This window comes from Pogona vitticeps, chromosome 3, assembly GCF_051106095.1.
Source record: "Pogona vitticeps strain Pit_001003342236 chromosome 3, PviZW2.1, whole genome shotgun sequence".
NCBI lineage: Eukaryota > Metazoa > Chordata > Lepidosauria > Squamata > Agamidae > Pogona > Pogona vitticeps.
Genome location: NC_135785.1, coordinates 185,804,967 through 185,827,752, shown reverse-complemented (window position 1 = coordinate 185,827,752; position 22,786 = coordinate 185,804,967). Strand labels below are relative to the sequence as shown.

The following is a 22,786-nucleotide window of genomic DNA, read 5'->3' as shown; positions in this document are numbered from 1 at the left end:
ATTGTCCCAGGGGCTAGTGCACAGAATTCAGCTCACTGGGGCACAAATGAAATGAGAAGGACTGTGGCTGCTGCTACTTGTGTTGCATCCCACTTCTAAGAGTTAATAAAAACCAGTTAGCACCATTCCTCAAGTCCAGAGCCTAGGGATGTCTTGATGTCTGATTTTCCCTGCTGTCCTAGCACTTGGTGGGGCAGCAGTCATAAGCAAACAGTGGGACAGATAGCACTTACAGCCCCCTGAATACATAGGGTATTGGGGCCCTATTGATGAACAAGATGAACTGTGGCATATGGAGACACACAAACTCCAATCAGGCAAAGACACCTTCTATGAATAGATCTCTTCCCCATGGAAGATATATCCTGGACATAACTGTCAAGAAAAGTCAACTTAATACAGCCTAAGAATTTATTATTTGTTTAAAATAATTTTGCCCCTCTTTTCTCCAGCTAACATAATCAAAATACATTACTGTATTTAAAAACTAAAAACAGTAGGTATACAAATATTTAAAAGAATCAAACAAATGGCACACTAAAATGGCTCTAATGCTTATCACTACCAAATGCACAGCCTTTGTGTACCCATGCACACAAATATATGGAACTAATAGCAGAGAGGTATATGGTACTACTTTATGCCAAATGTAGTTGTTTCAGCATCCAAATATCCCTGACTTTTCTGCCACCGTTCCTCATCTATGCCTGTTAGCATGTTAACAAACCCACCAGTTTCCCTGCATGAAGTTAAGTGGAATAACTAATTTTTCTGGGAGAATAATCTGCAAATGCAGGCACTCATCATTCTCAGCTAGGTATGTGGAGCTGGATAAGATGAAGGTTGCAAACAAGTTCTTATAATCTTGATAATGTCGCTTCAAATCTTTATTTTTTTGTTTGTTCATGTGTCTCCCATCCATTGCTTGCAAAAAGCTTGTTCCTTTCTGACCAATTCCAATGTACTTATATTGAGGGGAATGTTATAAACATTATCTGCGTGATATCTCAGGCTCCAAAATGGGTATTAAGCTTTTCTCTAGCAACCTCATGGGAATGATATGCAATCCATCTAACCTCTACATGACTAACAGGCAACAGACCACCATCCATTTCTAACGGAATGTTTGTTTGCAATTGTATGAGCACTGGTCAGAATGATGCCATTGTGGGGTTCCTGTTAGCATCATGTGCTGATTGGTGGACAGATGTCCACTGACTGCAAGAGAATGTGCACTGCTACTCTGTTGCTGTGCCATTCTTGGTATCTACAGATTTTTTGTCTTTGCTACCATGAATGTACAGGATTGCACCTGTTACACAAGTATTAGTGCTGGTTTAAAAGCTTTCAGTGTAACAGGTCTCCAGAAATATTCTACCTGACATTTGCTAGTTAGATGTAGGGAAACATTTCAAGAAAGTGGCATATGCGACAAGAATAAAACTTGGCTGATTTGTCACCCAAGTGTCTTGAAATTAGATACAGTGGTGCCTCCACTTACAAACATCCCTACTTATGACCAATTCAACTTATGACCAGCTCCAGCTACAAAATTTTGCTTCTACTTGCGACCAGAGCTTCCACATACGAACAGAAAAAGGCAGGAAAAAAGGCAGGAAATTCAAATTGATAACTGTAGGTGGGGAAAGAGGCTGCTTTTCTGTAGCTCTTTCGCCCCGGCAGTTAGAGAGTGTGTCATTGTCGGAGGCTTGGGACTGCCTCCTTCTGCTTTGGAGTGAGAGTGTGTGTTTTTTCAGGGAGGCAAGGTGCTGTTTCCTGCTTTTTAAAAACTTCTGGGTGTTTTTGCAGCGTGGCTTTGGGCTGGGGGGTTATGTTTCTATGCTGTGATGAGTCTTAGGGGTTTGTTTGTTGGGTTCCCCCTATTTCTGATGGGTCTTGGGGGTTCAGCTGCTTTTTGGGGTTCCCCCCATTTCTGATGGACCAGCTTCCCTTGCTTTTTCCTTTGTTTTCTGTGTATTTCCGACATTGTCCCTCTGTTCTCTGTGCATTTCCAATCTGCTCTGTTTATTTTCTGTGCATTTGCAATAGGTCCTGCATGCTTCCCTTGCTTTTTCCTTTGCATTTTTGACCCTGTCCCTCTGTCCTCTGTGCATTTCCAATCTGCTCTGTTTGTTTTCTATGCATTTGCGATGGGTCTTGCACGCTTGACTGCTCCCCCCCCCCTTGTCTGGAAGGGATTAATCGCATTTCCAATTAATCTTGCAGTGATTTTTTTAATGATTTTTTTTCTTTGGCTGGAACAGATTAATGGGGTTTCAATGCATTCCTATGGGAAATGGTGCTTCGACTTACAACCAGTTCAACTTACGTCCATCTTCTGGAATGGATTATGGTCGTAAGTGGAGGCACCACTATATAAGCTTGCAAAAACTGAACTGGTACACTAGAGTAAAGATTTCAATGCACTGACGGGGGGGTTCTGTATAAAAGTACACAGCTCAGGCTAAAGAAACCTTCAATGGTTTTACTTTTGCTTGCATGAGCAAATGAATTTCATCAAAACAGTTCAGAAACAAGGAACCTGATTACTTAAAATGTTTTTCATGTGAAAAATACTGAAATTTGAAGCCAAAGATACGAGAAAACATTAACTTTATATCTAATGTAATATATTTAATAATTCTGCTTCCCTGTAATCTAAAACAGCATTATTATTCTGGAACAAAAATTGTGCACACTGGTGCCAAAATTTTGATCCCAATGCTGAGATTTAACACATTCTATCCTATACTATTTTAACTAACTTTTTGCTAATACAGTTGCTATTGAGTACATACTTTGCTTACCTAACTATTCTCACCATCCCACAGATCATCTCAGGAGACTAACTTTGTCTGCTAAGATGTTTGATCTACTGCCAACAAACTTTTGTTCTTTATCCTTCACATCAGTAACTTCTGTATCCCCATTTCTTTTTGAGAATAAATATTTATTTTTAAGAAAACTCCTTGGTGAAGTGAGAAAAACAATTAGAGGGACACATATACAGAATTTAAGTACCAGTTTAGCGGGTAAAGGCAAAACTAGTTTAAAAGGCTTGAACATGAATACCAAGAGATGAACAACTCAGGCTCTCAAATTGACTTCTAGCAAGTAATTGGTTTCTCGTGCTTTTCTGTAACCAATTCTCAGTTTGATAGGTAAGAGCAAATGGTGAATCAATTATTCTAGTGCTGCAGAAAATTTGGACTTCCATCGCTGAAGCACTAGCCACTACAACATCACTTAATTCTTTGTCATGCTTATTATCATGCTTAGCCATACAGGTAAGCAGTCTTAGTTAAGTAACTAAGAATAGCCTTTCCCCAGAATTGAAAAACTGTACATCTGCAACATAGTGATGCTCATCTTTCACCTCATGCCATGGTAATGTGACACAACTACAGTATGTTCATTTGCTATTAACCATAGCCAAGAGTGCTATTCCCAATCACTTGGTACCACATTAGCTACTGCAGCAGTGAACAGAAGTATTTCACCTCTCAAACACATATCCTACACAGATTTAAAAACTCATTTCTTATATCATGGCTACTATATGAAATAATATATATTCCTCAGATCTAATCTGGTTCTGATAAAGAAAAAACAGTCCAATTTAAAGTTTTGAGAAGTCTCCATTATAAGGATCTTTCCTTCACACAGGTATACATGTAACCTGTGAAATCTGATGTTAAGTAAACTATTTTTTTCTCCTCCAGATTTCCATAGATAGAACCTGAACTGATCCCTGTTTCACCACTAAAATATGAGTTGCTGTTATAATATGAACAACTATAACTATACATTCTTTTCTCATTTGTTTTTGATGTATCTACAAGGACCGACTTGATGGCATACAATTATTATTTAATTGTCTGTCTGTTTTATTTATATGCCACTTTTCTCCTCTTGGGAGACCCAAGATGGCTCACAACAATTAAAATCATACGATAATAGGTTAAAAATACCATACAAAATGATATATTAAAAAACAACCCTTGGTCAAGGTTAAAACCAAATGAAAATATCTAAATTTCAAAACCAGAGCATTCCTCAGACATTTATAGCTTAAAAGTCTGCCTTTTATTATAAAGTTAGGGGATCTAAATGGATTTAATACTGTATTGAATGTTTAACATATGAAGCAATATATTTTCAGTCTTTATTATGCAGCTATAGGTCCACCATGGAGACAGAAATATCCCAGTGTCTTCTACATCCAACACAGAAAAAGATACAGTTGGGCACATTTCTTAACTGATGTAGTCCACCACCAAATCATATTTTCTTTTTTTCCCCAATCCTTAAATTTATCATTCTCGACAGGTTTCGTTTGTTTACTGTTCATGGATATTGGTAGACAAGTGGTGTCGGGTGAACAATTCCACGTATTCACTTGATTTGCCTTGGGATCTGAAAGGCCTGAACCAGCAAGGTGTCCTAGCTAAATCAAGCCACCAAGTCTTAGTAGTAAATATTGTGACTCCATATTACCTGTTATAATCCGTACTTTACTACCAATCTTAAATTTAGCATATCATTCTCTAATTGTAAATCCCTTTTCTGATAATTGTTTACAAGGAAATTCAAATAAATCAAGGCTAATATAGTACAATGCTAACTAGATAGTTCAGTGAGTCAGCTGGGTCTGGAGTTTGATGCTCCACTGTAGCTGAAGAGCCAGCCTGTGTGGCCTTGGGCAAGCTAGACAAGTTCAGACCAGGCCCAGAAGAGAATGGTAAACCACTTCTGAGTATGGTATATCCAGGAAAGTCTGGAATTGATTGCTATAACATGGAGGGTATGGTTGCCTGTTTGAAAGTCAGTAAAACTTGATGGTGAGCCTGGCAGTTTTTCATCTTTTGTAGGTCAATAAACCAGTTATCTGAGCACAATAGTTGACTCAGTGAATGCTGAATAGTTCTATTTGTCCATCATCCTTGATTTATCTGGTTATTAGCAACATGCAGCACTATTTGGTTAGTCTTCAGCAGACGGCATATCCCCCTTGTTCTCCAGGCTCAGGCCTCCAGCTGTTGCCTCTTCCTGGAAAAGCGGTCTGCAAAGTCTGCGCCCTCCTGTTAGGCAATGCAAAATTGCTGTTAACATCACTCTCCAGAGAAGTCAGCGAGGGGAGAGTCTTGGTAATCTTCTAGCTGAGAACATCAAGAAGCATGACTTGATGAATCTAGTTTATTGGAGGCGAATGTAAGCTGCTGGAAAATATTTTTAACTATCTCAGTTGTAAGGAGGGAATTCCTTTTGATAGCCCTGATTAGCTTCTGTTTTCTTGGGTGACGGGTTCTGGCTGGATTACACAATGTTAGTTGGGGGCTTGCAGACTCAACCCCTGATGATGATTTAAAGATGTTCAAAGTGGAATTTGTATCTGCTGGACCTTGAGTTTCTGATTCCAATGGTGGAAGCCTCATATCTATTTGAGCATATATTAGCAGAAATTCCACTTACCAAGTCTTTTCAAGTGATCAGATTATTAATTCATAATTGTTTGACCGCTTTTAGTGGGGAATGGGAGCTGGATCTTGTTCTTGATCTTTTTTTCCCCTCCCCATGTCCTGCAAATACAATTAATTTCTCTGCACAAAGGTAGATACAAGTATTTTTAAAATATCATTCAGGCCGGCAGGCCAAAACAGAGTAACAGAGCAGCTGAATATAGCTACACTCATATTGTCATCTTCAATCCACTCCAGACTACTATTCTGACATCCAGCCTACTATGGCATCTGTAGTTAGCTGCTGTTCCAGTAGTATACACAAAGGCTTTTCCTTGCCTTTTGAAAAGGTGTCCCCATATTTGTCACTTATGAGCTCACACCAGCCAAGGCAACTGTTAACTAAATGCAGATTTAACTCATTACAGTTGAAAGAGATTTAGGGACATTATACAGACCAATATGGTAGAGGCAAGACATTGCCCAGCAGCATGCACTAAAATGGGGAATATGATACATTTTCTAACAGAATCCCCTTTTTGTGCAGATGTGAGGGATAAGCATCTTAAACCCTTAATAACTGGGATCAAGAACAATTCCCCTTTATGTAGAGTTTTATTTCTGCAAGCTGGCACAGACTACTATATATCCTATAGCACTGATAAATTTGTTACCTAAACCATGGAAAGGCAGAACTCATTACCTGCTTCACAAGCTCTTCAACTTAATTTCACTCTACTTATTTGAGAATGGTTATTTTATTATTTTATTATTATTTTATGCTTTTCTGATTGTTTACATATACTTAAAATAGATGCTAAATACTATTTTTAAAAATTGGTTCAATCTCTGCTCATGCATACAGCATGACTGGCCATGAAGCAATAAAGTACAATGGTGCCTCGCATAACGAGTGCACCGTTTAACGAAGAATCCGCATACTGATGCGGATTTCCCCATCGCTAATGCGAGGGCATCCTCGCATTGCAATGGGGGAACAGCTGTTCGGCAGTTCCAAAATGGCCACCGGAACACTAAAAATGGCCACCGGGACACCCAAAATGGCCACCGGAACACTAAAAATGGCCGCCGGGACACCCAAAATGGCCGCCGGGACACCCAAAATGGCCACCGGGACATGGGGAAACATCGGAGACCGGTGAGTTTTGGGCCAATTTGGAATGCATTAAACAAAGTTTAATGTGTTCCAATGGGTTTCCCCATCCCACTTAACGATGTTTCCCCATAGCGAAGGTTAATCCGGAACGGATTAACCTCGCTATGCGGGGCACCACTGTATTCCTATTCACTATAAACTGGAATAGATTTGATGGCATGTGTGATGATTGCCCCATATCACTCTTGTCAATCATTTTCAAGATATCATCGCTTTGTGCCTAACTTCAGCAAGATAGCCGCCCTTCTGTCTAATCTAACCCACAAAAGACAAACTGAGAAAATCCAATGAACGGCCAACTGCGAGGAAGCCTTTAATAAATTGAAGACAGTGTTGACCACTGGTCCAGTCCTGAGAGCCCTAGACTTCCAGCGGGAGTTTATAGTCTTCACGGATGCATCCAACGTTGGGCTGGGAGCCATGCTGAGCCAAGCTGACGATGATGGAAACCATCATCCTGTGACCTACCTCAGCAAAGGCTTTTGCGTAGTCAATGAAGCAGTAGTAGATGTTTTTCTGGAACTCTCTGGCTTTCTCCATAATCCAGCGCATGTTAGAATTATTATATTAATATAATTAGTCAAATTAAAAAAATTATAAAGGACCAGAGGCAGAGACTATTGTCATTAAGGGGATATTCATTATAATTTTCATTGGTCCCTATTAAGATAGTTATTGTTCTCTGATGAACAACATTTTTGACATATACATGAATGTAACACTACTCCACATAAAAGACATGTACTACATTACTTATACTAAACAGAAATGCTAGTTTTTATATTATTTTACTTTTATGAAACATGCAAATTGAACTAACACCACAAAATAACAAAAACAATTATACAAAATGTGCTACCCCACCAGTACCACTGAAGATATAATTAACGTCCCACTCTTTATTAATATAAAATATATCATCATCCCCATCTATTAAAAGAGTATCTATAAACCCTTTTTAAAATTCAATATTACATGTTAACATGATTAATAGCTATACAATAGGACACACACACACCCCAATTCATGGGATCAGTATCTGCAGATTCACTTACCTGCTGCCTAAAATTAGTAAGTAAAAAAACCACAGTGTATTTATCTGAACTGGCCACGAGAGAGAACCAGAGATCATGCTATGTATCTGTGTATGTGTGTTCTGTGCTGCCAAGTCAGAACCAACTTAAAGCAACCCTAATAAGGCTTTCAAGGTAAGTGAGATATTAAAGGAGTGGTTTTACCCATTCTACTCCACCAGTCAGATTTCATGGACAAGCAGGGATTCAAACCCTGTTCTCCAGAGTCCGTCACTCTATCCACTACACCATTCTGGGAATCCCATGCTATATATAGTATTATCTATTTCTTCATTTTTTGTCATCCACAGGTGTGGGGGGTGCTTAGAACTAATGCCCCGTAGATACTGTAACACTGTTAATTGGTTCCAAAAAATTCATCGCTGTGTGAAACCATCGTTCTACAAAACATCATTTCCCATAGGAATGCATAGAAAACCGGTTAATCTGCATTGGAACGGATTGCCATCCTTAAGCGAAAATCGCCATAGGAAACATCGTTGTGTGAAACCCGGTTCCCCAATTGAAATGCATTGAAGCCGACTCGATGCATTTCAATGGCTTTGCGAAGTCCTTTTTCGCTCCTGTGAAAGTGTCTTACAATGTTTGGAACCTGTTTTAAATGCTTGCAATCATTAGCCCACCTCCTGAACCCTATGCAAACTTAATTTGGTGTTGTTCTGAGTCGTCGTTAATTTTTGGTGAATTTTTTTATTCTCCACTGAAAGCCTTTGAACAGACCGTTCAAAGGCTTTCAATGGAGAATAAAAAAATTCACCAAAAATTAACGACAACTCAGAACAACACCAAATTAAGTTTGCATAGGGTTCAGGAGGTGGGCTAACGATTGCAAGCATTTAAAACAGGTTTCAAACAGTTTAAGACACTTTTACAGGAGCGAAAAAGGGACATTGTTAAGTGAAATTCCCCCATAGAGAACATCATTAAACGATGGGGGAAAGTCCTCAAAGAAACCCATCGCTGTGTGAATTTGTTGTTGTATGAAGCAATCGTTGTGCGAGGCACCACTGTACTTCCAAACCTCTTTATATCATATATTTAACTGAAAAATGTACTTTATTTCCCAGCTGCCATTAATCTTACCATTGTTAACAAGTTTGAAATTAATTCCTTAGTTGTTCATTTACATTTTCCCTTATCAAATATTTATTAAAGTGTTTTTTTAGGACATACCTCTAAATTATTTTGCCCTTTTATTTTGCCTTTTTACTGTATTTTAAATATTGTAAGCTGCCCAGAGACCTTTGGGTAGTGTGGGCGGCATATAAGTCAAACAAACAAACAAACAAACAAATAAATAAATAAAACTTAATTATTTCATTTATTTGATTGGAGACCAATTGCCAACATTTAAATATACAGCAGGACCCCCTTATCCATGCGATCAGTATCTACTGATTCACTTTTCCATGGGCTGAAAATATTAGAAATATTAAAAGAAAAAAAATCCAGAAAAAAACATTTTCACCTCTTGTCAGAATCCATGTTATTAATAATTCTTAGTGAAGAATACATAGCATGGTCTCTGGTGCCTTTTAGTGGCCAGTTCAGGTAATGTATGTGAAAATATTTTTTTCATTTTTTCCTTTTACCATGTTCTCTCGATAGATAGGTAGATAGGTAGATAGGTAGATAGGTAGATAGATAGATAGATAGATAGATAGATAGATAGATAGATAGATAGATAGATAGATAGATAGATAGATAGATAGATAGATAGACAGACAGACAGACAGACAGACAGACAGACAGACAGACAGCATTCACTATTATCCATGGTTTTCATCAAAGTTAAATACCACATCTAAATTAATTTATTCAATTTTTCCTTTATCCTTACTGACATAGATTTCAATATCCTTGTATTTCATATATTATTCCAAACTGCAGTACTTATTTCTTCTTCCAAATCATACTCACATGAAATTTTAAGAAAATCTTGTTGGTTATCTGCTCCCAATAACATTTTTAAATTTTTTACTTATTCCTTCCACTGCCTTATTTTCATTGTGTTTTCCTTTTGTAATACCATTTATTCAAATCCCCTAATTTCCCTACATCCACCATTTTTACGCAATCTTTTGTCCACTGCTCCAACTAGATAAAATTAAACTGATATATTCTCTCCATTCCTAATACTTCTTTTATTTGCTTTTTATCCTCCATGTTTTCCAATTAATCTTATATTCTAATGATTTGTTTCTTTAAATTCTCTATATTTTGTTTTAAATTTCCTGGGAATTTTTCCAACACTAGCACTGGATACAATGGAGAAATTGATGGAATAAATATTTTTCTATATTTGCTTCAAATTAAAAACATATTTAAGAAAAATCTTTTGAATATTTTACAATATTCTTGAAATATATTAGAAATACTATTAAAGTACTGTATAGAATTATCATTTCTGTCCTCCCACGTACTCTGACACCCATGCGTTTCAGTGGACTAAAGCAAAACAAAAATTAAAGCAAAATATCTCAAGAAACAAACAGTATACACTGGCCTTTCTTGTGTGAGAATGCTCTAATGAAAAATGGACAGAAATAATTTGGGAATCTAGGTGAAGGTTCTCTTTAACAGTCAATCAAATATAGTACAAAACTGGATTTACAGCAAATAATAAACAAAACATAAAACACAAAGGAGAAAAATTTAAGCGTTCTGCCTCTATTCTTCAGAGACAAGGAATATGAAATTAGCTAACAGTATTCCTATTTTCATTGTTTAAAAATACTTTTCAATTTTCATATAGTATTTTGAGTTTTTGCTTGCTCTGGGGTTCAATGAATAGGTGGGACTTATATAAATGTTGACTTTATAAGTCTCATTTAATGGGTCTATCTAATATAAACAAAGGTTCTTAAGCCATTTCCAAATGTACAGTAGAATACTACAATAATTGTGCTGTTATCTGCTGCTATTTTCCATAGCCCAGGTTTCTTCCATTACTATATTTACAGAATAAGCTTCAAAGGTAAAATCGGGGACTGTTAACTCATTACCATACATGCAATGCCAAAGGGATTATGTAGTTTCTGCTGCTCTTATCTTATAGACGGGGGTCCATTTACCCACTAGCCACTGTTCCTTTTTACAGAACAAAGCTTCAAAGGAAAAGAATGGAGTCTCAAACAGGAGTCTTAAATCATTACTAGGTGTGAAACACCACACTGACTCACACACTTTGCAACTTATATCTACAAACCACTCATTGTCCTTTATTTTGGGGCATATATACATGTATAAATATTTACTGTGTAGTCTCACTTTTATGCCTGAGGAAGTGGACTTGATCCATGAAAGTTCACGTTAAAATATATCAGTTAGCTTTCAAGGTGCCACAATGTTTTTCTTAAATGTTTGATTGTTTTTACTTTTATTTTGTTTGTCTGATATGCTGGCACAGACTAACAAGGCACCATTTCAAAAACTACTATAAACAGAACTAAAAACTAGATTTTGCTATACATACATTTATCTAATTTTATGGGTATTATTGAATAGTAGTGAAGCAGCTGTAAAATTAAGCATCTTAACATGAAAAATGTGTTAGGCCTTCCAAAAAAACAATCACTAGCTAAACACGGTCAACAAAATTATGAGGTTTCAGCTCTTTTTAAGTATTGTAAACCTCATACAGCAAGATTCAGTGTAATACTACCTACTAACAAGAACACACAGAACTATTCAAAACTAGTGTTCTTTCTTTAATGGATAACGCTATTAATAGTCCCTTTGTTAATTTATCCATTTTTAAAAACTGTACATTACTGACTAGTTTCAGCTAGTGAACTCTACTGGCCTGATGGCCGATCAAACTATACTTCCCTCTGAACTGCCAATTACGGTAATGCTTCTTGTTCTTTCACTCTCTCCTTTTGCACTGTGAAGAACCCTATTTTGGGAAAATGGAAAGGAAAAACAGTCCAAATGATACAGCTACTTTGTGACACAGAACTTGTTTGAATTATTCCACTCACCAGAGATACGTATCATGATCACTGATGCTGCTTGAAGCTGCCAGATGTCCTTCCCATGGCAACAAGCGGACTACAAACCGGACATGGTGGCAAGCAGAACAAGGATCAAAGAATGAAGTGAAGTAAAAATAGGATTTTGCCTGGTGCCACTGGCTATTAACCGCTACTGGTAAACAATCTAGTGAACCACTCCAACATCCCTGAACTTTTTTTAATGAAGGGGCTTTTTTGTAAGTGTATGGTAAGTCAATAATCCAATTGCACACTGCAATGGGACAAGAACTACAGTAGATTGTGCACATCACATGAATATGTGCAAGTTTACATTTGGTTGTACGTGTTCATTAACATTTGCAGTGAGACAATCAGCAGGAGCATACCGCTGTTCCTTCTGAAATAAGCCTGCTTACTTGTCCTTCACATATTATCTAGTCATCACTAGCATCTAGAAATCATCCCCAAATGATCAAGAATCCTTACCTGGAAGACATTCTCCAATAAAAATCAAGGCTTCTTTAAAAATGACTTAGGTTTTACTTCTGGCTGTCCAAGATACACAACATACCCAAAAATTTTCTTGACAGATTTCTTGACTGTCTAGCTTTCATGTCTATAACTACTAACAGTGAATACCATATTATGGATGACCCTGTTCTTCTACTTCAGTGATGCATCCTCACACTGGAGGATTTTTTCCAGTTTCTCTAAAAGAAATATAACTAGTCAGATACTACTAGCCGTTTTCTGGCAGTAAAATCTAGTTCTGATCCAACTTCTCATATTTAAAAGAAAACTCCTCAGGTTTTAAAATATTTTATGAAGAAAAATCTCCCAGAACAGCTGCATATGCAAATGCTAAGTAGGCTTTGAGGGAGGGGGCAAGGTAGGCATAACAGTTTCTTGCAAAGCTGATCTTAACAGGGCTAAAACTTTGGTTCTTATTTAAAAACATACATGAAGCAATGTCATTGATTATTGCTTAGTCCCTGGGGTGTTTTGATGTCCCTCAGCAGTTAATTTGTCTCCAATTCTTTTAAAAGGATTACAAACTTTTGTTTCATAGCATTACAGAAGCAAATAAAAACATAAGCTGGGCTTTTTTGAAAAAAAAAAGCGTTGGACTTTTACTTTTTTAAGCATGACACAAGTTTAAGATTTTAAAATAAGACCTTCCAGAAGAATTTATGGAAATCTGGAAGTAAAATATTATATACACCTCAAACAAACTGTATTTAGCCATACTTCTGGGTGGTAGGACTGGTTGTTTTTGACATCTACAAGAAATTCCTGGCAAAGAGCATCTGGTTTAAACAGTGTATTTTCAGGAATATCCCCACAGCTATGGATCTGCCATTTGTATTGTTTGGACTTCTGGGAGTTCCAATCCACAGACCTACACCTTTAGGCAACGGTCTTATCTTCATTTGGCTGGTTAGTTATCTGTTACTAAGTCAGAAGCAACTCTAAAAAAGATTTCAAAATAAGTGAGACAGTTAAGGAATGGTTTTATCAGTTCCACTCCCCCAGTGAATCTCTAAGGTCATGCTGAGATTTGAACCTTGGTTTCCATAGTCCTAGGCCATCACTGTGTCCACTACACCATAATAGGTACCATCTTCACCTGGATCAGGGTCTACAACTATATTTCCTGCCACAATGCTTCCTGGCAAGAAGGTGCTGCAACGTTTTCTGGGGGTTGTAGAGTCACTTGCCTTTAGGCTCTGTAAAATGTACCTCCCAAAGAATCATGATACCCCAGGAAGAATCGCTGCAGTTTCCTCCCAGAAAACACTGGCCAAAATCCTGGTGTGTAGCACAGTAAATCATACTAGAGTAGACAAACTGATTCAGTGAGGATTTAGTGAGGCAATCCTTTTGCAAGATGCACTGCTTCAAATCATCCTACTCTAACTGCAACTTAATATACAAATATAAGCTCAGTTGAAATAACTGTGGAGAACTCAGTAGCCTGGTGGAGACTATACACTTTCTGAAACATAAGGTTCACATACTTCGCCCAATAGAAGAGTTTTTTCCGAAAATTTAAATACGTACATTTCACTAGAAACAGGCCCGTTTCAGTTACTGTTACAGAGCTGTGGATCACACTCAGACTTTGTTGAGTACCTCCCCTTCAGATAGTCCTCAAAAGGGTAACACATGCATTTTCCAATAGGCTATGTTATGATGCTGTATTGGGCAGTTTTGCTGTTTGCTAGTAGCTTTATTGGCTGCTTTGAAATCACTGGTGAAGTATTAAAAGGTTTAGTAAATAAATGGAATTTGAATTTAATTCATATGCACATGTTATGTAGTTCTCTTAAAAGGAAGTCTTTATCTGTCCTTAGATAATTTTTATATGCAAGAAAAAAAGGAGAGAAGCCACTTGACTTCTGACATTAAGCACTATGATTTTACATTAAATAGTCATGAGTGGAAACAATTACAATATTTGTCATAATCAAAGACGCAGTAACTTGCTTTCTTGCTTTATCCTAGAAACTTGCCCTTGTCAATTAATATCTTTGTTTCTATTAGCTATACCAAGGTTCATAACAGAAGGAAATGCACATGGTCTTTCAAATACAAAAAGTTAATTTATTACCAGGACCCAACAATTTCTCTATCCTTCCTTGCGAAAGTCCAATCCAAAGAAGGCACATTTATTTTTAGTGACATCAAAAGCATAATTGAAGAAAGGGAGCAAATGCTGTTCAGGGCGTTTTGCTTATATATTCTCCTTGATAATGCACTTATATTTCTGTGGCTTCATAGACCATTTTAATATGTCAATATAAATGATTAAGTTGTTTGTATAAGTATTAAACAATAGGGGACTTGCAAAGGACAAATGGAAAAGATGGACGTTGAATATTTCGGTTAACTTTTGTGTTCAAAACATAGTAAAAATCTCAAAAAAAATCTATTATTCAGTATCCTTAGCAAGTGAGTAAGAAATATCATATTCTAAATATTCTTTTTATCAGCTATGATCCAATGCATTCTAACAGAAACATTGCTAGATTTCATTTGCATTTCCAACCACAGTTTCCAAAAGCAGCAGCTAACAAAGCACACATTTCATACGTAAAGGTCATATGTCAAGGTCTCAGTCTTTTGCAACTCTGTTTAAAGTATCTCAGGTGAGTTGGCTGAAAAAACCTTCCGGCTCAGAAATAAAATTGATCCAAACAAGTCATACAGTATTACATAGCATTGGACTAGATGAGGCATCAGTTCGATTCTGAAAAAAGCCAGTTTGTGAAAAACATTCTTAGGAGCTGCTGAAAGTATTGTCCATTCATGCCAGGATCACAAATACAATTCAGTGTTTTTAACAACAGTTCTCTGTATTGATTCTGGTGTCTACAGCACACAAGGAAATAGTAAACAACGGCTATTTCAGAAAGGAAAGTATTGTTTGCAAAGATCAGGATGCAACATTTCTCAAGACAGGCAAAATCAGTGTTTTCTATAACACTGTAAATTTAAAAACCAAGAAAAAAACTAGACAAAATGAAGAAAGCTACTGAAACAAAGACACCTTCACAAGTTGAGCAGATTAGTCATGTAGGCACTTGCTTTTAAAAATAGATCAGATAAAGTCAAAATTATGGACCATTTCATATATCAAAGTGTATAAAGCAGGCAAGTTTCATTTCCATGTGGAGCATATCAGCCTATGGATATGTCTAGAGCAACATTTAGTTTTGAATTTAGTGGAGAATTTCACTGAAATAAAGGGTAACCATGTGCTCCAAATGGTTAAAATACAAATGCAAGAATAGGCAATACCTTTACAGACCACTACAAAATCATTATATGTGAACTTTCATAGATAAAATCACCACTTCATCGGGTATGAAGAAACTAAAATCCAAAAATTAATGGCATGATGGATTTTGCCGGGAAAGCTACTCTTAGATATAAAGTCCAATGGTTTACACTGGGTACAGCATATATTTTAAACAACTAATGTCAGAATGTGCTGAGAATAAATGTAAAGACTCTTTAATTTATGTTTGTACTGATGCATTTTCAGTTATGCCCTTAGTTGTTCAAGTTTGGAGCATTTTAGATTCAATTAGAAGATCACTTTCTACAGTGAGAGAATAATCAGGCTTTAAAGACCAAATGTAGCCCAAACATGAAGCTAGAAGTACAGATAAGCTAATGTACCTCCTCTTCTTTTAAACTCAGAGTTGAGCAGGGAGAATTGCAGATATATGTGCTCAATCATGCATCAAAGGGTCATCAGAGTGACCACTGAGTTTAGAGGTGGCACAAACATGTTTTCCCTTTTCCATCTACACCAGAGAATCTGACAACCTCACTCTGATAGAGCTGAACTGAACATAACAGCAAAGAGGTGGCGTAGCCAGGCAATTCTACCCATACCACATGCCAAGCCTATTATTGAGAACAGATGGAATTTGGTGGCTTGTCAAGGCAGAGAAAAAACTGATGGACAAAGGGGTTCAGTTTCCATTTAGTTTGCAGAAAAAGCAAAGTCTCCAAGGAACCTTACAAAATGAACAAATTTAATTTGACATAAGATTTCATAGATTGATGCAATGGGCTGCCGACCCTGAAAGTTTATGCTAAATTAAACATGCTGAGATTTAAGATTCCACGAAATTCTCTTATTTTCAACTAATCTAATATCCCCAGTATAGACATTTAATTTAAAATAGTAAAAAAAATTACCTAGCAGATTGTACTACTTCTAATAAAAAATTGATGTAAGCAACTACCTACATCAGCTTCTGCCTAAGATGTTGGCTGATATATGCATCCCATCATCAAGATGGAAATATGAATAGTAGACTACATCATGCAGTTGTAACCCAGTGGCTGGAATCCTGCTGGCATAACTACGCAGGAGTAAATGGCAAAAATATCACAAGCCTACAGCATTAACCTTTAATTTAAAGCTTCCTATGCCTCCTAGGTTCCAAGGGATCACTTTGAACTGGAAACCTAGGAGTGGGCTGAGGTATTCTTTAATACCTGAAAACTGATGTCAGATTATTGCAGGTGGTCCTGATCATGCCACCAGCAATCCAACACAGATTTGTTAGATTTTGAACACCTGCTGCCAGCACTACCATTCTAAGGCTCCTCCAAGTCAAAAGGGATTCCTGGGGAACCTTGTAACCTGGGCATGGGGGAAGACAGATAGGAAGTTTTAAATTAAATTAAAGATTAATATCCCAAGCTGACATCATCATCATCATTTGTAACCCACATGCTTACACAAAGATTTCAGCCATTATTTTTTGGCCTAAAACCTATTTGTAACATGGGCATATTAATAATGAATTAAAATGCAAGTTCTGTTTGCTATTAATGATACAGTATCTATTTATATTCATATTTAATCAGCTGACTAAAACAGCAGCTAAATAAAACAAAACACAATGGCTTATGTATTTAAAATACTCCAGAAGTTCACAGGACTGCTTCCCATCCTCTTCTCATGCAGCCTCCTCCTCACCACTGCTGTACCAAACTACAGTACTTACAATTCCTGAAAATTCTCTGCAAATGGATAGAGGAAAATGTGAGGTAGTACACCGGAGTGGGGGGAGTTAATAGGAATCTTGTGCATTTCCTTAAGCAAACTAACCCTGGAATCTAAATAAATGTTTTATAGTAATAGATAAAAATCACGTGCAGTTTGAACTAATGGGTAGAACAGACAACAAGCAACTAAAAAAAAGCTTTTAAACACAATTTAGAAATAACTACAACTCTTATTTATGGCAACTATTTCCAGGGTTTTCTAGGTAGAGAATATACAGAATAGTTTTCCATTCCCTTCAAGATATAAGTCCACCTGTTGCCTAAAGATCAGTTCACACTACCATTGCTAATGTATACAAAGGAAACAGTCCCTTAATTTGAATCGTGTTACAAAGAAGGACCTTTGACCAGCTGTCATCTACTTATTTCCCAAAAAAGAAGGAAGGGAACACACAGAGGAGTTTTCAAACATTACTAAAATTAGTTGCAGAATCATACAAAGTTGACTAGTTGGCACAGGGTGATCATGCTGAAATGTTTATGAATTGGTCACTAACATGCTTATGAACTGGCCCCCTGGATCGTTTAGGAGAAAGGGCATACATAAATATTTTAAATAAATAAAAGAAATAATACCTGTGAGGTTAATCCATGCACACTTCCACTATGAATTTATTAGGAAGCAACATCTACCATAGTTTGAAAAATGAGGACATACACATTTTATCCTAATTCTTCAAAAAAGCATACAGTAGATTTTTCTTCATTTTGAAAATTTAAAAATAACATCAGATTTGCTGCCTTCTCATCCTGCTTACTCACATAAGGTGCCCAGACTTTGTCCATGCAGTAACAAAAATTAAGAGTCACAATGTGTAGTGGGTCGATTTCAACAACACATGTCAACTGAGCCACAATAATGCCAAGCCACAGACATTAAAGCACCAGTCTAGGATGACTACTTTACAAGCTCAATGTTTGTTAATACTTTTTGCAATCTTGAACCACAGTTTCCTGGAAGTTAAAAGTGCATAAAGAGTAAACGTATTGTGTACATATTCACAGGATGAGAGTACACAGGCACTTAGAAAGAACGCACTATAAACATTAAAAGATCCACGTGTTACAAGAATAGTGGCACTGCTCTTATTACAAGGAATCAAGTGAAAATGCCAATTGCCTAGGAAATTAGAGCCACTGGAAAACACATACACACACACTTTGTGTGTGTGTGTTTAATTCTAAAGTAAGGCTAAAATCCAACACAATAATAAGTATTTCATTGAAGTCAGTTTACTTATAAAACATGCATAAAATCAGGCTGCTAGTCTATTCAATGCATCAAAATAAAAACTACTGATAACGTAATACGTAACTGCTTCCAAGTGTATGAAAATGCCTGTTGTAGAGCTATACATAAACACTTCAAGAATCTCAGCAATACTGTATGCTTCTATATATGCCATCATAAACACTGCTACAAATAGATTGTCTTTAACACTCAAAATATATATACAGTAGTGCAGACATAACATATGGAAGACCAAGATACATAGCTGACATCACCAGCCTTAATATGCATACAATTTAGCACTTCCCCCTTTTAAAATAAGCAAGCAAGAAAAGAGTTATATGTGAAGCTGGAAGTTACAGTTACAAAATGTAGAAAGACATCCTCATCCATTTTCAAAATAAAAATTAATTAGTCAAAATACTCATTTATTTCCCTCACAAAAGCAAGCCTAGGTTTGATTCCCCTTCCCAAGTGATCAGACAATGCCTCACCCCACTTTCACTGGAGTCATTAAAAACTTGTATCACTGTTTCATTACTATTTAAAATCTTAAATTTGAGAGTAACTCTAAAATTAAACTCCAACAAATCCTTATTTTCCTAACTAAAACAGGAAGTGTAGTGTGGTGCTAATGAATCAGAGCTACGAGGAAGCATTACAAATTCAATGATACAACATTAACCAACTCATTATCAATTATCTGTGACATGTCGACAGAAATATCAAAAACTGCTGCAATTATATTTATTTAATTTATATACCTTTCCATAGCGTAAGATACTGTACATACACCTTATAGTGTTTTGAATACTTAGATTATTACTGTATATTAATTCAGATACAGTATAAATATTAACACAGAAAACATACACCAGCAGGCTTTCCAAAAGAAGGGGGATAAACACAGAAGGAAGGATGGGGAAAGACTCCAGAAAAGACAGCAAACTGTCCTTAAACCATCTGCACTTTGGAAGATACTTCTGAAGGCATTATATTAGCACTAGATACAACCCTAAGTACTACTAGTCTTATTAAAAACGATTAATATGTAAGTTGGCTGGAAAACTCACTGGTTTGGTTTGGGAGTTCAATTGCCTATTATGTCTCATAGAAGAGCCAGCTGTATGATCTTGGACAAGCTACATGGTCCACAGAGTGTCCACAAAAGAAGAGAATGGTAAACCACTTCTAAGTACTGTATATTCAGGAATTCCTGAAAAGGTTGCCATAAGTCAGAAACGACTCTTCTGGCACAAAGTCATTATTATTACTATTACATACCATCTAAAATTGCTATTTCAAGTTACCACTGGGAACTTTATGGAAGGTCTAATCCTATACTTTTCCACTGTACATTTATTTAACAATAGTCAAAATTCTCTTGCATAATTCACACCAGCACAGGAGAGATGACATCACTGGCAGATTGCCACTGATTAAATACCTGCTTCAATACCTTTTTGCTTCAGCTTTGTCTCATTGGCTAAAATCCTGTTGTGAAGTTACATAAAAGGCATAACTAAATCTCCATAGGCATTATCTTTTGCATACCAAGTTCCACAACTCTGTGAGCAACAAATAATGCCTACATAGATTTCTTAACTTACAGCCATTTGCTGCTAAAACAACTTTGTGTAACTGTGCAAAAAGATTTCAGCTATTGTGTGTGAGTTGTACAGTATTGTGGAGTCAAAACAGGGATTCTTTAATTAACCAAAATTTGCTGCTATGGGTGACATCACTTCCCCTACATGGGTATAAGTTACGGGAAGAAGATTTTCGTTTATATGCCCTACTATGTTTAAAGGGAGTTATTTCTTCTCTACCAGTTGGGTAAAGTACTGCAATCCATGACTGAACACCTTACAGCTCTGCCTTCACAATTCATTTGAAACAACACAGTACAGTATTCTATTAGCTTTAGCTTGAAGAGGTTAAGAGATGGAATCAAATGCAGGTATCCAATGTCTATATAACAATACAACTATTACACAAGAAATTGTGTTTTAGAGAAATTATCATAAACATAGAGGTAAAGAAGAGGGAAAAAGTAATCTACTACCAAAAAATTAAAATCCTTTACTATTGCTTTATTTCCAACCACTCCAGAGAGTATGCAGAATAATTTCTGATTTTTATTTAAAGTGTCTAAAACAGGGGCACCTTCAAAAAACTATCAGCCACTATGAGAGGCATATACTCTTAGGAAAAGCAGACCACAGGTCTTGAAAAACACCCAGAATGGGAAAGGATACAAGAAACCGAAAAATGAACATTCCATTCAGACTGTTTCTTTTTCTGAGCTTTCAGGTTGAATCTGAACCAGGGTTATCATGTAATTAAGGGTTGTTTTTTAATCAGCTGAATTTCTGCATTTAATAAATTAAAATAACTACGTTATTCGGTCACAGCTACGTAGGTTGATAATGTTCAGCAAAGATGTTTTTCTTGATTAAATACATTACCCAGCCCCAAAAATCTACATAGACAACACTTACAAAATTAACATTTTCACTAGAAATAGCTCCCCAAACAGAAAAAACACATTTTAAGTATCCACCAAAGACTATAAATTAATTAACAATACTTTCAGTAGTAATGCGTTCATTAACTGACTGCAGTATGATGGGCATTTAAGTGCACTATTGAACAAAGTCAAGCGATGGCACCATGAGGGGAATCCCAAGCCTCTTTCAAAGGAAAATTGGGAATTGGGTTTCACTCCAGAGTATCTGAGGATTTTATCTAGCTAACAGTTAATGCTGTATGTATCATTCTCTGCAAGCCAATACCTGGCACATTTTAAAAATATGTGTCATATAAAGATGCACCAGAAAGGTAAGGATGGAGGAGAAGACTATTGATGCCAGCCTGTGAGCTGTGAGCATTAACATTCTGATACATGCATTGCATATTCTCATCACAGAGAACCACAGAGAAGGATACACTAACCTTACACTTCAAGCCTTCAGTGCAAATGGGATAAAGCAGGGCATAAAACACATTTAACATACAAGTCTTGAAGCCTAAATTTCATTTTTAAAGACTACAGGAGGCAAAGAAAAGCAATGAAAGATGCAAAATATGAGTCCACCTCACCCTTACATACGTATAATTACTCATCCCTAACTCATGATGGGGGTCAAGGTTTGAAAAAGAAATCTCGGAAAGACCATACGCATAATAAACCACGAAAATACATAGGGGAAAGGAGAAGCCATGAAGGAAGAAGGGATGCCTGGGGTGCCCCTCTTACCCTTTTTTATTCTATCATCTAGGCAGTATCCAACACACTAGAAGTCTGACGAGATCGATTACAGCAAAGCGCCCACGGTCACCGTTACACCACCACCACCATTATTAGGACCCCATATTAATAGATACAGGATCTGACTTAGCTGTGCGCTTGCCGTTGCTGTGCCTGCTGACGATGGGGAGACGATGGGGGCCGCGCCTAGGGAGGAAAACCAGAACACTTCCCCCCCCCCATTAAAAAAATAAAATAAAATACAAGTCTCAGGGGAATAAATGCAAAAATGATTTGTGGTGGAGATGAAGGAGCGTGAAGAAAGAGGCTGCCCCCACACTAATATCATCAAGAAGCGCTTGTATTTTAGGAGGGAGGAGGCGAGGGGCGGGCAGGAGGAGGGGGGGGAAATGTGGGGCGCAACAGCTACGGCTGGCAGATGGAAGTGGGGGGGTGGGCGCAAGGGAGCCGAGGAAGTAGGCGGCATCTTTGGTGGCTCCAGCGTGTGTGTGCACGCTGGTGGGTGGCTAGTGGGGTGGGTGGGATGTGAACGGAGGGGGGGCGGTTATGGGGCGCGGGGGAAGGGACACAAGAGGAGGAAGAGGCGTGAGGAAGACCAGGAAGGACAGAAAGCTGAGAACAGCAGCTACAAGGGGGGGAGAGAGGGGGGGTGGGCGACAGGTGGAACATGTGAACGCCCCCACGACTCACCGGGCCTCGCATATAGTCCGCACCAACCCCACCGCCTCGGCCACCGCCACCGCTTTCCCTTTTGCCTCGTCCTCCCGTCGCCGCCGCCGCCGCCGCCGTCTTCGTTCCGCCCGCCCGCGACAACCCGACCAGCTCTCGCCTTCACCTGCCTCACAGTTGGCTCGTTTACTTCCCTCACCCCCAACCCGCCCGCTGCCCGCTTGCAAGGCTTTGAGGGAGGTGTTCCTGAGGGCTGGGCTTTTTTCCCTTCCCTCCCCCCTCCCTTCTTGTTCTTGGTCACTGACACGCGCTTCCG

The 22,786-nt window shown here is 37.6% G+C and overlaps 1 protein-coding gene across 3 annotated transcripts in view; it reads right to left on the bottom strand.

Moving 5' to 3' along the window:
* CDKL5 (cyclin dependent kinase like 5) overlaps positions 1-22,633 on the bottom strand; it is a 98,551-nt gene extending 75,918 nt beyond the window's left edge. For all 3 annotated transcript variants that reach the window (XM_020789150.3, XM_020789151.3, XM_020789152.3), the window contains exon 1: positions 22,492-22,633. The gene's annotated coding sequence lies outside the window, so the exon portion shown is untranslated. The remainder of the gene's footprint in view (positions 1-22,491) is intronic.
* Positions 22,634-22,786: the final 153 nt, after the last annotated feature.